Source organism: Rattus norvegicus, chromosome 10 (assembly GCF_036323735.1).
Source record: "Rattus norvegicus strain BN/NHsdMcwi chromosome 10, GRCr8, whole genome shotgun sequence".
Taxonomy (NCBI): Eukaryota; Metazoa; Chordata; class Mammalia; order Rodentia; family Muridae; genus Rattus; species Rattus norvegicus.
The window spans coordinates 61,215,859-61,232,500 of record NC_086028.1 but is presented as its reverse complement, the minus strand read 5'-3'; the positions used below and the strand labels follow the sequence as shown (position 1 = coordinate 61,232,500).

General features: G+C 50.7%; 1 protein-coding gene and 1 long non-coding RNA gene across 15 annotated transcripts in view; one reads left to right on the top strand and one right to left on the bottom strand.

Moving 5' to 3' along the window:
• Nucleotides 1-16,642, bottom strand: part of LOC102549294 (uncharacterized) — a 54,572-nt gene that overhangs the window by 1,170 nt on the left and 36,760 nt on the right. For 2 of the 3 annotated variants that reach the window (XR_010055681.1, XR_010055680.1), the window contains 2 exons: nucleotides 11,801-14,973; nucleotides 1-11,579 (listed from right to left, as the gene is read on the bottom strand). The exon at nucleotides 1-11,579 is cut by the window's left edge and continues 1,170 nt beyond it. This is a non-coding gene — a long non-coding RNA (uncharacterized LOC102549294). The remainder of the gene's footprint in view (nucleotides 11,580-11,800; nucleotides 14,974-16,642) is intronic. The other variant, XR_010055682.1, reaches the window with a different exon arrangement.
• Rph3al (rabphilin 3A-like (without C2 domains)) overlaps nucleotides 1-16,642 on the top strand; it is a 143,304-nt gene that overhangs the window by 99,091 nt on the left and 27,571 nt on the right. The window lies entirely within an intron of this gene.

The following is a 16,642-nucleotide window of genomic DNA, read 5'->3' as shown; positions in this document are numbered from 1 at the left end:
CGTTTCCCTCTGAAACCCGGCATGCACATTCATGCATGCAGTTTCCATGTTTCCCATGAGTTGATGTCTCCAGAATTGTCCCTGCCCTGCCCACTGCTGGCAGTTTTCCTAGGCTCAAGTCCTTGTTGTCCCCGTCTCACACACACACACACACACACACACACACACACACACACCCATCACACACACACCCATCACACACACACACACCCATCACACACACACACCCATCACACACACACACACACCCATCACACACACACACCCATCACACACACACACCCATACACCCATCACACACACACCCATCACACCCATCACACACACAACATACACACAATCGTTAGTCTTCCGATGTGCCGAACCTGTACACCAGGCTGACCTGGAAACAATATGAGAACCTCTCACACCTGCTCTCTGCTGGGAACTCTTACCTGTGACACTATACCTCAGAGGTGGCACCTGTGATTCTCTGTGGCCATTAGAGAGGGGTCAGAACCTAAGGACATTAGACCCTGTGTGCGCCATCTCCTTGGCACCCCCTGGCCCTGCTCCCCGAGGTGGGAACCTGACTGAAGTAAATCCCAGATACAGTTTACGTTGCCAGCTCAGCTATGTCTGGAAATCTCTTGAGGATGCTGGCAGGGATGAAAGACAAAGGATGGCTCCGTGTGCCACAGACAGCTCTGCTGGTCCAGGTCTGGATGTGGCGTCACACATTTAATCCCCTCCACCACGTGCTGGGTGAGCCTGGCTACAGCCCTGCTCGCTCCTGCTGGGGGTCTTCAGTTCCACTTCTCACAGGTCTCCATCAGTATGTCACTTGGGGTTGGATGAGACCGTATTGGAGGCTCTAAACATGAGAATAAAGGTAGCAAACTGAAAATTCATTTACTGTGTAGCCTTTCTTCCCCATCCATCAAAAAAAAACAAAAACAAAAACAAAAACAAAAACAAAAGCCAAAAAAAAAAAAAAAAAAAAAAAGCCATGATTCACCCAAAGTTGTCCTGCAATCAGTGGAAAGGTTAATTAGAATCTAGATCCCCCTGTATTCTTGGAACCATTCCCCAGCCTCTAACAGGTAGAAGCTGAAGCTGCAGGCTTTGTTATCCAAGGGGATGAGCTAAGAAGGGGGTGAACAGCAATGAGTAAGTAATTGAAAGCTGATTAGTACAATTAGAACACTCTTCTTTACCCTGGAAGTCTCTTGTGCTTACACACACACAACCCTGATTAGGCCCAGGCAGAGCCCGCACGGGCTGACACACGCTGAGGTTCCCGTAGTGGTTTGCATAGAAAGGTGTTTAAGAAATGCTTTTTGATCCAAAGGGGACTTTGCAAAGAAATGTGCCTCCTCTGACCATTTCACAGCCTCAACCCAGCAACATACCTCTGTTCTGCTTCCCAATCTTATCACTGGTGATCCTGACTGGGGGGGGGGGGCCCACAAGCCCACTGAACCCAGGGTACACCCACATCCCTCACTCGCTCTCCTGTTTGTTGATTGGCTATAAGAGAAATCTGAGAATAGGAAAAGTGAAGATCGGAAAGTGCCCTTTGTTGGAGCCCACCCAGGATGAAGGCAAGTGGTACTCCAATGGGGTCATCCACTGGCAGAGCTGAACCTCACAGCCTGAAGATGACCAAGAGAATCAGGGCCACCCCCTCCCCCATCAAACTGCCTGTGACTGCTGAGCCCAGCACCTCAGCACCTGCCTCCCTGGCTGGCAGCCTGTGTCACCGCAGGCTGCCATCTGCCTCACCATGCTGGATGTCTCCATCGCCCGCAGTTTGGATTCTTGCTGCAAACAGCTTTGCCTGAGGGCCCCTTTCACAGGCCGGGTGAACGCACTGAGGAGTGGGTAGCTGGTGCTGGGACAGGTGGCTGCCTGAGTACCCTACCATCTGTCCCTGGCTTGCTCTCGGCTGCTGTAGCGGCATTCCTGAGGGACCTGGATGGCCACACTTCCTCAGTGTGTTGCTGGTCACCTCCCACGCTGCCGCGGCTCCGTCACACAGCCCCCTGTGGCAGCTATCTCGTAGCCTCCCACACAGGCACAAGTGGCAGCAGGAGGAAGCTCCTGGCACCCACCAGGTCCCAGAGCAGTTTGCCTATCTGGACGCCCCCACCAGTAGCATCCTCGAAGACAGACTGACCCACTCCCACCTTCCTGTAGCTTGTTTGAAGTGCCAGTCTGAGCCTCCGCATAGGAAGTTTTACCCTGAGACTCCAACAGATCCCAAAGGGAAAAACTTTATCACAACCCTAACATAGTCCTCTGTGCTAACTGTACACACTCTCTCTCTCTCTCTCTCTCTCTCTCTCTCTCTCTCTCTCTCACACACACACACACACACACACACACACTCTCTCTCTCTCTCTCTCTCACACACACACACACACACACACACACACACACACACACACACACACCAGAACAGCTAATAGTGACAATAGATGTTGGTCACATCCAAGGAGTGACTGAATGTCCATCTTCCTCACGGAAGCCCAGCAAGGGACTTAGAGGACTTTGTCCCCTTGACAGATGGAATAGCTGAACCTCAGAGAAAGGTCACTTGCCCAAAGACCCCAAGGAGTGATTAATGGAGCCAGGAGTTAAAGCTAGCTGTGTCTTCCTCCAAAATGCACTCTAACAAGCCTGCCTTCATTCATTCATTCATTCATTCATTCTTTCTTTTGTTCCTTCCTTCCTTCCTTCATAACACCCCTGGGTATTTGCTCTGTGCCTGTACAGTTTCAGGCCCTTAGAAAACAGTAATGGGCAAAGCATCCAAGCATCCCTCTCCTGAGCTCTCATTTAGCACAAGTGAGAAACGTACAGTAAAACATGAGCAAGCCAGTAAATATGGAAGGGTGTCTTAGTCAGGGCTACCATTGCTGCAATGAAACACCATGACCAAGCAAGCTGGGGAGGAAAGGGTTTCTGTGGCTTATCCTTCTAAATCACTGTTCATCATCAAAGTCAGGACAGAAACTCAAACAGGCCAGGAACCTGGAGGCAGGAGCTGATGTAGAGGCCACGGAGGGATGCTGCTTACTGGCTTGCTCCCCATGGCTTGTTCAGCCTTCTTTCTTATAGTATACAGGACCTCCAGCCCAGGGATGGTACCACCCACAGTGGGCTGGTCCCTGTCACATCAGTCACTAAGAAAATGCCCTACAGGGTTGCCCATAGTCTGGTCTTTATGGAGGCATTTTATCAGTTGAGACTCCCTCCTCTCTGATGACTCTAGCTTGTGTCAAGTTGACATGAAAACCACCTGGCACGAATGACATAATCTGTTAGATACTGAGAAGGAAAATAGGACAAGGTGGAGGGAGCAGGACTAACGAGGATGTCACCCATCAGGGTGGCTGCCCTAAGGCAGCAGAAAACCCCCAGTGTTGGCGAGGATGCGGGAAACCCGGACCAGACCACTGTGCACTGCTGGCAAAAATACAGGACGTGTGGCTGCTGTAGAGAAGAGTGTGGCAGCTTCACCGGATATTCCTGAAGAATTACCCCTTTGTTTAGCATTTCCAGATGGTGGGTTTTATAGCCACTTATTCTGGCGAAATGGCAAGGGTTAAAAGCAGGGGCTCGCACAGATACTGCATGCACATATGCACGGCAGCAGTGTTCACAGTGGCTGAAGGAGGACACCACCCAAGTGCCTACAGGACAAGAGGCTAAGTGAAATGTGCTGCATACACCACTCGCTTCATGTGGCCTCCTAACGCCTAGATGTTGTGACACAGCCTACCACAGGGAGAAACCCTGAGGTTAAGATGCTGGGTGACAGAAACCAGAACAAACACTGTGGGATTCCTCTCAAGAGAGGTAGCTAGAGCTGGCAAACCCAGGGAGATGGGAAGGGGAGGCGGCTACTGGTGCTGAGGGTGGGTTTGTTGGTGTGATGTGAGTCGTGAGTCGGGATAGAGCTTCAGTTTGGGAGGTGAGTAGAGTCCTGTGGGGGAAGGGTGGAGGCCCAGCCGTGTATATGCACTTAACAACGCTGAACTGTAAAGCTAAAAAATGGCTACAGGGGTTGGGGATTTAGCTCAGTGGTAGAGCGCTTGCCTAGGAAGCGCAAGGCCCTGGGTTCGGTCCCCAGCTCCGAAAAAAAGAACCAAAAAAAAAAAAAAATGGCTACAGTTGTAGATTTTTATTGTCCCACAGCTAAGAAGACAAGGGTAAAATGTGAGGAGGCTGACCACACTGTGTCTGTAGTCAAGAAGCAAAAGAATTCTGATGGTGCCCAGTATTGTTATCGACTTGGAACCCTGACCTGTGGACAGTACTGCCTACACTCAGTTAAGCCTCTCTAGAAAACTCTTGTGGATACATCCCCAGCCACATTCCCTAGGTGACTCCAAATTCAGTCAAGGTGACCATGGAAGCAACATCATTGGGACCTTTCCAGAAGCTTGGGTTTCAGCATAGACCTGAGGCAGGTATAATGGGGAGGCTCATGGGCATCTGAGCAAAGACCAGAACGATACAGTGGAAACCCCTAGTGCATATCATGTCCATAGAACTGAGGCTCCCTACCTTGTAGTGCTGAGGTCTCCTGAGGCAAGTACTGGGGTATGGTCCCCAAAGCCTCAGTACTCAGTAGGTCAGCATAGTCCTTTCTGGAGGTTGGTCCCTGGGTCACAAGTCTTCATCAGTTATGTCGTTTACTGGGTGCTTCAAGTTACTAAGTCACCCTTAGGAATATGCTTGGGTGCTGGCATTATTGGGGACCCTATCCTTTGTGAGATTTACCTTGACTACAGCAAGGTACGCGGTACCTGCGATCTCAGCTGGTATGACTCCACCCTGATGTTACCCTCCATCTGCTCCCTCCCGCCCTATCTGTCAGGCCTGTGTGGTCATGGTTTGGCTCTGTCATACTTGTGCCTTTAGGGAGTATCTGAATTTGGTCTCTCTCTCTCGCACTAATTTGAATAAAATGTGATCCAAGCTTCCAGCTTGTTTTTCAGATGCCAAATGGCACTGGCTGGCACAGTTGCTCCCTCCCGCTGCCAGCTGTCTCACAGATGGGGACTAGGGAGTCGAGGGTAGACCCTTGCTTTAGGAAGTATTTATTGATCTCCTAGGGGGTGCCTAGCCCTGGAGTAATACCCCATTTCCTTTCCTAAAGAAACAATTTCAAACATATACCGCATAGGGCCGCCAGGAAGTCCTTGTGACACAGGGAAGCAGGAAGGATAGATACCCTTCGCTACGTTCTTCCTGCAGGGTTGACACAAGGCTCAGAGGTGAGCATCAGTGACCCCATTTTGCAACTAAGTGGAGGATTGGGACCTTTGGTGACAAATCTAAGGTGGCACTACTAGGACCAGAGAGCTGTCATGTGACCCTGGAATGCCTAGTGTTGCTCTCCCATCTAGGGGCAGTCCCCATCCAGTAATACTAGGTCTCCTGATGAGTTTATATGAAAAAGGTTCGGCATAGTGCTGCGTACAGAATAAACTTTGTGTGCATGTCACCAGTACACATCTAGAGACAACGTGAAATCCCCCAAATCAGACAAAATAGGAAGCTTGAATTAGTGAGCCAGAGAAATCTGTAAGATCTCCCAGAAAAATGGGATTGGGGGGGGCAATGAGTAAGGAAGATAGAGGGGCCTCAGAATTAAAAGGTTTTCCCAAGAGGAGCAAAATAGATTGAAAATGAAGTGCTCACACTGACCGCAGGCACCTTTGAGGAGCAAGGCCCAGCATTTAAGGCCCCTGTTCTCCCCCACCTCCACCTGAGAGCTGTCCACTCAGGGGCCAGTAGTGTGGCTTTGGCTGGGACTGTGTTTAAACACTGGCATATTTGTTGTTCTGGGAATTGAATCAGAATCGAGAAGCTCCTCTGAGAAGACCTGGCTTGCTATAATTGGCCTGCGCAATTTTCCGCTCACAGCCTCTATTCATTTCCGGTGTGCAGCCCACTCCATCTGGGGCCAGAGCGTGGCCTCCCTCCAAACACCACCTGAGCATGCTCCCCGAGACCTGTGGCAGAAGCGGGAGGGGAGGGCAGTGTGTGGATTCAGAGAGATTCCACGATACTTAGGAATTCAGAGAAAGGGGAAGCATTTTCAAAGTGTTGCCAATCCATGGTCTATAGAAGGTGCAGAGAGCCTTGTCCCTGTGGATTTGCTGAGCTGGCAGGAACAGCCACGGAAGGCGGAGACACCACTGCGGACCAGAGGGGGGTGTGGCCCTTGCAGAGGGTGGGGGCTTACAAGGACCCTCCCACATCCCAGATAGCGTGGGATACAGGGCTGGAGGGATACTCCTGAAGGTGGGCAACAAGACTACAGAGAGGTAGGGCTGAGCCAGGTCCAGCAAGCCTGACGTAGGGACAGAGCCTTCCGCCTGTCTGTCTAACAGGACCTTTTGTGCCACTGCTTCATGACACTGGCAAGCTCCCCTTGTTTATTATGGGTGGATAATTGTTATAGAAACAGCCCCTCGCCAAAGGCTGCCTCATGGAAGCCAGAGCAGAGTGCTCCCCCTCGTTCTGAAATAATCCAGCCGCGGTGTTTGAATTATCTTAAAAAAAAAAAAAAATCAGTCAGCACCCTCACAGTGGGTTTTTTCCCCTCACTGCAGCTTTTCCGTTCCGCTGTGCTGGCAGCTGCTAGTCTCCCAGGCTGCCCTGGTGCTCAAAGCCCACTTGAATTGAAGAGGAGGCTTGCTCAGACCTGGGGAATTCAGGACTCCAGCGAACTGAGCTCAGCTTCCTGCCCTCATGGTCCAGAGGACAGAGCGTCCTGTGGGGTGGGGGTGGGGTCTCTCTGCCTTAGTTCCCAGTGTCCTGGTGGGATTGGAGGCTCTGCACAGCAGGTATAGAGTGTAGGGAACCCTGAGAAAAGACAGCCATCTATCAGGAAGACCCAGGAGCAGGAGAGCCTACATTCCAGATGGCTGAACCCTGGTTCAGGGGAGGTGGCAGCATGGTGGAACTTTCTTCCTGACTCACCAACACAGTCACACACGAGTGTACACACACATACGCACGCACACGTACACTCACACACACACAGTGTGTTTTAAACTATTATCCCAAGCCTGATGGTGTTGCTGAAGGGAAGGGATGGATAGCTCAGTGGTTGAGCTGTTGCCTGACCGGGCCTCAGACACGGCTTCATCCCCAGAACCGCAGAACCCCAGAAAGAAAAAAGAAAAGAAAAAAAAAGTGTTATCCTTCAAAATGCAAATGTGCTAATCACCCCTGGGAGGGGTCTCAGCCTCTAGTTAACACCTTGGGAGAGCTGGCACTTTTGGAAGATGAGAGCTACAGAGTTGTCCGGGTAGGGAGGGAAACAGCCAGGGGAAGGCTGCTGACAACCCTGTCCAGTGGCCCTGGTTCTCCCACACCCCTCCCAGGGGTACAGACTCCAGTTTGTGCAGAAACACCGAGGGCCCTGCACAGGAGGGAAGGATCACTTGGGAGGGGGGAGCAGCCAGTCTCCAAGAACACTTGGTCTTTGCCAACCCCCTGCCCAGCTCAGTCTGAACACACAAGAGGTGGTTGATGAATGCTATCTGCTCCCTCCCTAGAGGCAAGAAAGCAAGCAGCAAGGAAAGATGGCTAACTTTACTCTATCCAAACAAATGAGCTACCATACCGGGAAGCTTAAAGAAGGGCTGGGGAGAGTGTTCCTGCTGGGCATGAGTGAGGACCCATGTAAAACATACCGGGAAGAATGATTAATCTCAGAGGAGGAGACACAGGGACAGGAGACTCCCTGGGGCTCACTGGCCAGCCAGTGAGAGACTCTCTCTCAAGAAACAGGGTAGCCAGCGCCAGCAAGAAGCCTCAGCAGGTAAAGGCATTTGCTGCCAAGTCTGCCCATTCAAGTTCAAGTCCTGAAACCTGAGTGGTATAGGGAGAGAACTGACACCTGCAAATTGTCCTTGACCAATTCCACAGGTGTGCTGTCACAATATGTGTTTTAAGAAAGGCAACCAGTGGGGTTGGGGATTTAGCTCAGTGGTAGAGCGCTTGCCTAGGAAGCGCAAGGCCCTGGGTTCGCAAGGCCCTGGGTTCGGTCCCCAGCTCCGGAAAAAAAAGAACAACAAAAAAAAAAAAAAAAAAAAAAAAAAAGAAAGGCAACCAGTTCCCTGGAATGCTATCATACCTGGGGTTGACCGTCTGACCTCCATGCACACGTGCACATCTGCAAACACGAGTGCACCCATGCATACATGTATACACACACAGTCACACAGACCCAAGTCTGGAAGTGGGAGAGAAAGCAACAGGGACAGAAAGGATAAGAAAAATGTCTAGATGTGATGTGGCATAGCATGGCTTTAATCCTAGCATTAGGGTGGACAGCCATGGCTACATATGAGGTCTTGTGTTTTGTTTTGTTTTTGAGGCAGGGTCTCACTGTGTAGCTCTGGCTGTCCTGGAACTCTCAGACTCACTGAGATCAGCCTGCCTCTGCCTCCCTGGTGCTGGTATTATTCCCTTATACCCAGTGAGATCTTGTCTTTAAAAAAAAAAAAAAAGGTAAGAAAATTAAGTGTGCTAAAATGACAAACCTGCCTAGTTTTAATTTTCTTAGTTGTTGCTGATAGATGATTGACTGACTTACTGATTGATACAAATTATACATGTATGACTTTTTGACTATTCAGAGCAATTTTGTTTTATCATTTACATTAGAATAGAATAATAACTCCTGCACCACCACGAAGAACGGGGTTTTATTTGTAGCTGTTTGGTTTTCGCTGATACAGTCTGGATCTTCGGATCTAACTGTCACCCGATTCTTTTATAGCTACTGTTTAAACGTAATTTCTTTTATATTATTATATTTTGTAGCTCTGTTCATGTCAGCGATATAAACCCAACCCTGCCTTTTTCCCTTTGGGCACTGAGTTTTCTGGTACCGTGGTCTCCCTCCCCCACCCTCTGGCCCTGGAACCTTTTATTTCAGTCCCTCTAAGCCAGCCGAGCCACCACACGTATGAGGGTGTTTTTCTCTTGCTGGTTGGTCCACAGCTTCTGCTCGATGGAACCACAGCCCCACCGAGTGAAAGAACAGAGAGGATGCCATGCTGACCCTAAGAAGGGCGGATCCAACCTCTTCCACATGTGCTTCTGTGGCTACAAATGTGGCCACCAGGCCATGTTACCTGCTTTACACTCTTGCTCAGAGCAGGAAAAGGCCTGAGCAAGATCTGACAAGATGGCTTCTCTGGCAACGGTGCTTGCCGCTGAGCCTGATAATCTGAGTTCTATCCCTGGAGCCCATATCATGTAAAGAACGAACTGACTCCTGCATTCAGCCCTCTGACCTCCACACTCGAGCTGTGGCACACCCCACAACACACAAAAGAAATAATAAAGGCGTGGTTTTATTTTAATTGTTAAGAGAAATCCTGAGGGGCTGGAGAAATAGCTCCGTGATTAAAAGCACTTGGCACTTTTACAGAGCACCCAAGTTCAGTTCCCAGCACCCACATCAGGCAAGTCATAGTCATCTGTGATTCCAGCTCTAGGTGACCCAACACCCTCTTCTGGCCTCCAGGAACACCTACACTCACATGTCTATGTGCACATACACACACACACACACACACACACACACAGAGCATGTGCGTTAAAATATATTTAAAAAAAAAACATAACTGAGAATACTGTTAAAACCCACCCTACAGTATCTCCTTAGGAAATCCAAGTCTCTGTCTGACTTGAACAAGCCTGAAGGCTTGTGGGTCAGCGGTGATTCAGGGTTGGAACTGTGAGGTTGCTTGGGCCTGGCCTGGTTTGAGCAACAGAGGATTTCTAGCAGAAGAGAACTGAGAACAGTGTGTCCTTCCCATCAGCCCACCCCATCCCACCCCACATGGGCTGCTATGCAAGTCAGCTTTCTGTTACTGTAATGAACAGGTGCCATATCACCCTGTGAAGAAGAAAGGTTCATGGTGGCTCACCATTGTGATCTCCCGCTGCGATTAGGCAGCCCTCTTGTCTTTATGCTTCTGAGAGGAAGTGGCAGAAAACGGGAGAGGAGGGGGCTGCGGACTCACTGTCCTATCCGCTTCAAGGATCTACTGATCCGAAGACCACATACTAGGCCCCACTAAAGTTCCTCCCGCCTCCTAAATGGCATCGCTGACTGGGGAGCCACACTTTTAGCTCATGGGTCTTCGAAGGGCATCCAAAACCAGGTGACAGGAGGCTCAATGACACTTTTCTTTCTCACTTCTTCTCTTTCTCTCTGTTTTGGTTTATTATCTTGATACTCAGAAGTTAGTTCTCATCCGTGCTGGTGCACATGGAAGCAGGGGCACAGGCACGTTGTAGAGCATGCTCAGTGTCTCCTCAGACTCTTTTCTGGACAGGTGCACACAGGCACAACATGGAAGATCCTTGTTCTTCTTGGTGTGTGCGCTGTAGATCATCTCTGTAGCAAATTTCTCTGAATGCCTGGGGTGCTTCCAGAAACCCACTCCTCGGGTGAGCAGTCATGGTCACTTGTGAATGGTCATGGCAGGTTCTGGCACAACACCATGTTGATGGCACGACAGCCCTTTGTTTCCTTGCTGTGCTCTGTGTGCCAGGCCCAACTGAAAAAGGGAAAGCCCTAGGGACTGTGGGAGGGAAAGCTCTAGGGATTGTGGGAGCCACATTGCAAGTACTACATCTGGGTCACTGAGTTAGAGGAAGGGGCTGGGTTCACCACGGCTTTGCCATTTGAAGATTCGTTTCTTTTTATTGTGTGTGTCGTGTGTGCCTGTGTGCCGAGTGTGCACAGGGGCCCTAGGAGGCTCACGGGTGTTGGATCCCTTGGAGCTGGAGTTACAAGCAGTCATGAGTCACCTGAGAACCAAAACTTGCTCCTCTCAAGAGTGGTATCTGCTCTTAACCTCTGAGCCATCTCTCCAGCCCCTCCCTGTGGCTTTTCATACCCAGTTTATCGCCACAGAAACCTAGCCACAAGATACTATCTAGCAGCCTCAGAAAGACCGTGCCTTTCTCTAGCTGTGCGATGCCCTGGGCCCTGCCCCTTCCTCCCTCTAGACTCAGCTTAGCTCACTGTGCTTCTCACTGTCAAAGTCCTGGCTCCCGGTGGCTTGGATGGGGACAGCAATGTGCTAGAGGGTCACATCTTCTCCTATCTTGCTCCGCTTACAAAATACATTTCAATTACTGCATTCCTTTCCTCTCCTACGCCGTTAGCTTCTCACCCTGAAGCCACATCCAGAGTCAGTATTCCAGCCAGACACTGCAGCTCCCCACATGCCTGCCATGCAGCCCAAGGATTGAATAACATCAACATTCAATTTCAGACCCTTTATGCTTTCACTTTAATCAGAGGAGTGCAATGTGGTTTAGAAGGGAGGGGAAAAAAGCCAATTGTTTGGCCAAGTGTCAGCCAGTAGAGGAAGCCGCACACCAGGCCTGCCTCACCTAGCCCACGGTGGCTGGCGGCTGTCGTTCACGTGCTGGGTCTTGTCATGCTCTGTGTGATTCATCAACACAAGATGCCCGCTCTTGACTCATGCTGTGAGAGGTGAGGAGCTGCCTGGCTTCGACTGCTCTGTTGCCTCTCTCGCCTCCTAATTTTTAATCACTTTAATATTTTTAGCACTTTAATTACATTTGTAACTTTCTGCGATATTGCCTCCTGACACCCCTCTTCCATATATTGTATTCCCCACCCCAACCCTGGGAGCTGTGGCTGTCGAGGCTCCCATCCCTCCCTCCCCCATGTTCCCTCCCCCATGCTCCCTCCCCCATGCTCCCTCCCCCATGCTCCCTCCCCCATGCTCCCTTTTACCTGCCATTAATCCAAGCTTGAAAATTTGTACCCATGTCCTAGTTTACAGAGGTGCCTGGGTGATACTGTGAAAAGATGAGCTTATTACTTACAGATTACGAGGAATGGGGCCAACCAGGCCAAGGGAAGGTGCCAGCCACAGTGGTGGGCTGCCTTGAGTATTTCCTGATCTAGGGCCTTCACATGGGGTCTTGTCTGGCACCTGGGTGGAGGGTACTAAGGGGACAGAAAACACTGGGTTGCTGTGACAGAGCTCTTCATGGGGCTTCTTATCCTGAATCGGGGGTCAGGGTACCTCTGGGTGGTTCCTGTTGTCTCAGAACTTCCCACCCACCAGGAAACAGGCAGGTACAGAGGTGGTCATGGTACAAGTCTATGTCTTACAGTGGAGAGAAAGAGATGAGGCTTTCTTTCTCTGGAAAGTTCTAGATAAAAGTGATTTCCCAATAGTGAAGTAAGCACTCATTGGAAGAAGGAAAGAGGAACATCTACAGAGGTTTGAAGGTTAGAAAATAATAGAAGAGTTCAGATAATGTTCAAAGGAGGGGAAACAGCTGTATTTGACTGCAAGGTATGTGAAGGATGGCAGGAGGCAGGGTTGTGAAGATTAGTTTGTCTGGTAGCTCCCAGGGAACCAGAGCTCACTCACTCAACCACTCTGCCTCTGTCTATCTCTTCCTCTGTGTGTGTAGATAAGTGTGTATGTATGTACATATGTATATGCATGCATGTGCATGCTCAAGTCAGATTAGGGCAAGCTGTCTCTCCTCTACCATAGCAGGTAGACCTTTAAAATGACCACAGTATTAAGAGGACCGTATTGGCAAGGGCCAGTTCCTGTTGCTTTCCAGGCTGGGTCAGCCTGGAGCTTGTGTAGCAGAAGATGCAAGCCCATGCACTGTTTGCTGTACTTTATCCGTTCTGTCCATCACTCACATAGCGGGTTCCTCATGAAGTTCGGGGATGGCTCAGGCACAGCCTTGCCCTTGAAGAGCTCAGGGTCCAAGTCAAAAGAATGATCAAAGCTGTACATGAAGATACACACCTTTAATCCCCGAACTCAGGAGGCAGAGGAAGGCCCATCTCAGAATTTGAGGCCAGCCTGGACTCCATAGCAAAGTCCTGGCCAGCCAGAGCTACACAGTGAGACCCTATCTCAAAGGCAATAGAGACAAAGACAAAGACAGAAACATGGGGCATTGGGGGGGGCAGTCGGGGGCAGGGGGCAGACATGCAAACAAGAGACAAGCATGAACTTGTCCGAGTGGCACCCTATGGCCTTGGAAGCAAAAGGGCCTTGATTCTGCAAGATCTGGCATGAATGACTTCCCGGGGAATGTGCATGTCCTATGGGAGACCTGGTTGCAGGCCTTACAAGTGTTAGGAACAGCATGTGCCAAGGTCAGATGGCCCCATCTCCTTTATTTGTGGGATGAGGGTCAGGGAGTACGGGCAAGCCAGTCAAGTCAGTGAGACACACCGGGAGCACTGAGGTGTGCAGCCCAGGTCACACCAGCTAAGCAATGGGCAGACTGGGGCTTCTCAGCCGCCCTTCCTCCATCCTTGCCAGCAGTCACCTCCCCAGCCTGTCCCCTTCCTTCCACCAGAGCCTGGGCAATTTCCACTGCTCCAGCCACAGCCGTTTAGGAAATGCTGTGATTAGCGATTGTTGTTGTGGTAATTAAAATTCCCTGGGAACAGCTTGGCTAATGTCCATCAATATCTGCTGTCAGGTTGGCCGCGTGAGCTGGAATGGTAACTCGAACCTAGAAACCCAGCACAAAACAATGATACCGGGGAGCATTTAATGCAGCCAGACACCCCCCACGAGCACCGTGGCAGCAGCGTGGGTCTTTTCTCATTAAATGGCATTTTCAAGGCTGGCTGCTTTGCTGGCCTTATCACAACAAACCACACATGGGGAGCAGAGTGCAGCTGTGCAGAGACACTCAGCTTCCCAAGAGGGGACTGCTCTCCCCCCTGTGGGCCTCGCCTTGGGTGGGGGTTAGATTGCAAGGAGGGTTTGTCCTGACCCTATCCTTGGGGAGGGGCCAAGTGGCTGTACAGTGAGTGATGGACCTGGGCAAATATCACATGATTGGAAGCCATTGTTGAGCGGGTTGTAGAGTCGGGGTGCACTGAGGCAATAGAAGGTCAGGATGTGCATGGTCAGGCACGGATGGGATTGCTGCTCAGAACTTGGCCCAGCTCACATCCCCACCATTCACCTTGCCGGGCCTGCTCAGCCATGTGGAGGGTGATCCTCAAAACACTGACAGTGTACTTGGTGGACCTGCACACGGGCACACATCCTGTGCTGAGTGACGAACCTGTGATCAGACCCTCTGATGGGGTGGGGGGCTCAGGAATTGCCTCTCCCCGCATTAGTCCAGTATTCTGACCATTCTGAGTGGCAGGGTGAGCCATGGGGCTACCCAGCTGGATGACAGAATCTCTCAGAAACGACATTCCGTTGGCTAGCCACAGCATGGGACTAGCCCATTGAGTCCTGGGAAGATACAAGCCAGGCTGGCCTGGAGGGTCGTGTCTGTGGGCATAGGTGCTGGGATAAAGTTGGTGAGATTTGTAGAGTTTTGGGGAGTTATTCAACCCTCCTGACACTTACTGCCCAGCTTTGTTCTCTGCATCCTGTGTTCTTTTTCACTTCTTCACAAAGCACTTTGTTGATGAGAGCATTCCGACAGGGAGGTGGGGCAGAGATACAGAACTGTGGTAGACGGTAGGGCCGAAGCATGGGTTCTAGTGGCTGCGCCATGCCAGGGAGCAGAAAGGGCAGGAGCGGGCACCGTCGGGGAGATGTCTGGGGCTTGCTCTCCACCAGCACACTTGCTAGACACTTCCTCTAATCGCTCTTTGAATTTGAAATAATAATTCCATTTGGCCAATGAGAACAATAAGAAGCCACCAGGCCACTTCCAAGTCTGGGGACATGGCACGGTGACAGAGCACTTATCTGGCATACCAGACCACTTCCTCAGGAAGAAGACTGGCCCTGCAGGTTGGGGTATGTTCCAGAAAAGCACTCACACCCTCAGTTTCGTTGTTTAACTGAGTAGCGGCTGTTTCGTATCAATGTGTGTTGAAGTGTGTTAGGAGCTGGAAGGACCGGTGGTGAGCAGATGGCTATGTCTCTCCTTCCTGGATAATAAAGCCTGGTGGGGAAGACAGTTGCAAATTAAGGACCAGCCCCAGGGTGTGGGCAACCCAAGTGTCTATGGACAGACGAGCATTTGCTGTAGAGAATGCTGTGGGACATGTACACACAGTGGGACACATACACACAGTGGGACCATCACCAGCCTGAAATGGAAAGCTTCAACATACACAGGTTAGCCTCTAGATGCTTCCACTAACAGGAGGTAGGTGAAACAAGCAGACTCTGGGAGAGAAAGTGAAGGGTGACTGCCAGGGGCTCAAAAGGAAAGAGAGGAACAGCAGGGTGACTCTGTTGTCCAACCTGCAGCACCTACATTTGGTGACCTCAGGACCTGGCAAGGGTACAGACCTCGGGGTACTTGACCAAAGCTCATGGCCCTGTATGTTTCTGTGCACATAGTAGGTTTTCTCCTTCCTGGGGCATCTCATCTGAATGTATATTTGTGCCTCAGATCTTGGAACATGATCTGAGGCTGTAGCCAACAAGTATCTGATAAATGTATTGTGAAGAGACCCTGCTACCAGGAGTAAGACAGTGAGAACAGTCCTAGCATCCTCATTAGGGGCTGGGTTCATCGGTCTGAACCTGAACACAGTCCCCCGGATTTTGGAGGCGGTAGGCAGACACTGCAGTGTTGGCAGAGACCGTTTCTTACTAACACTGAGTAATCGTCATGACCCACGGTGGGGAAAGGACCCGCCTGGATACAAGATTTTGTCTGAAGAACAATACAATGCTCTGTTGACTTAGGGCAATAGCTGAATGCGTTGAAGCCTTGATTTTCCTATGTGGAAAATGGGGGTCAATAGCAAAGCTTCCTCAGGGAACTGTTGGGCCATATGCCCTGGGAGGAGGAAGACGTCCCGTTCTTGCACATTGTGGATTTTAGACCAGTGTGTGCGCTGCTATCTTAGCCTGTTTTCTGTTGTGATGGCGGAACAATTGATAAGGTGTAGAGGTTTCTTTGGCTCCCTTCCAGGCATTGGGGAATCCCTAGAGCTATGGTGCCTGTTGTGGCAAGACCTGTGTTTACATTTTTGTTTCTTTACTTTGTGTGCAGGATGCAGAGAGGGAAGAGGACAACCCGTCTGAGTTGGTTCTCTCCTTCCATTGTGGGACAGGTTGCAGGTTGTTCCCCCACCATGTCGGTGCTGGGAATTGAACGGGAGTCCTCTGCCAGAGTAGGAAGCTTCCAGTCCAGAACAAACTAAAGTGCAGGAGGTTTGCTCATGGGGGTTCTGCAGAACAATCCTCCCCGTGTCCACACTGTGTGAGAGACTGAGCTCAGGTTAGACCCAGTGGTAGAGTGCTTACCTAGCACGTGTAAGGCCTTTGTTTCATCTCCTAGCACCACCTAGGAAACAAAACCACAGCAGAGCCATCCAAAGCCAGGCCCTTCTGCCCGGGGAGCAGTAGTCAAGTGATGCACACAAGGCTTATGCTGTGGACTCAGAAGTCCCATGGCCCCCAGGCCAGAGCATGAGACCCCTGTCTACCTAGAGAACTAGCTGTTCTTCCCTCAGCAAGTGCAGGGTGTGGTCAGCTTGTTATTGGAGTTGAATTTCTGCAGCAGGTCATAGGGTGGGAAGGAAAGAGGGTGAGGGTAAAAGGGTAAGGATGGTGTGGAGTGGGGAGTGAGGGGTTCAGGGTGAGGATGGTGTGGA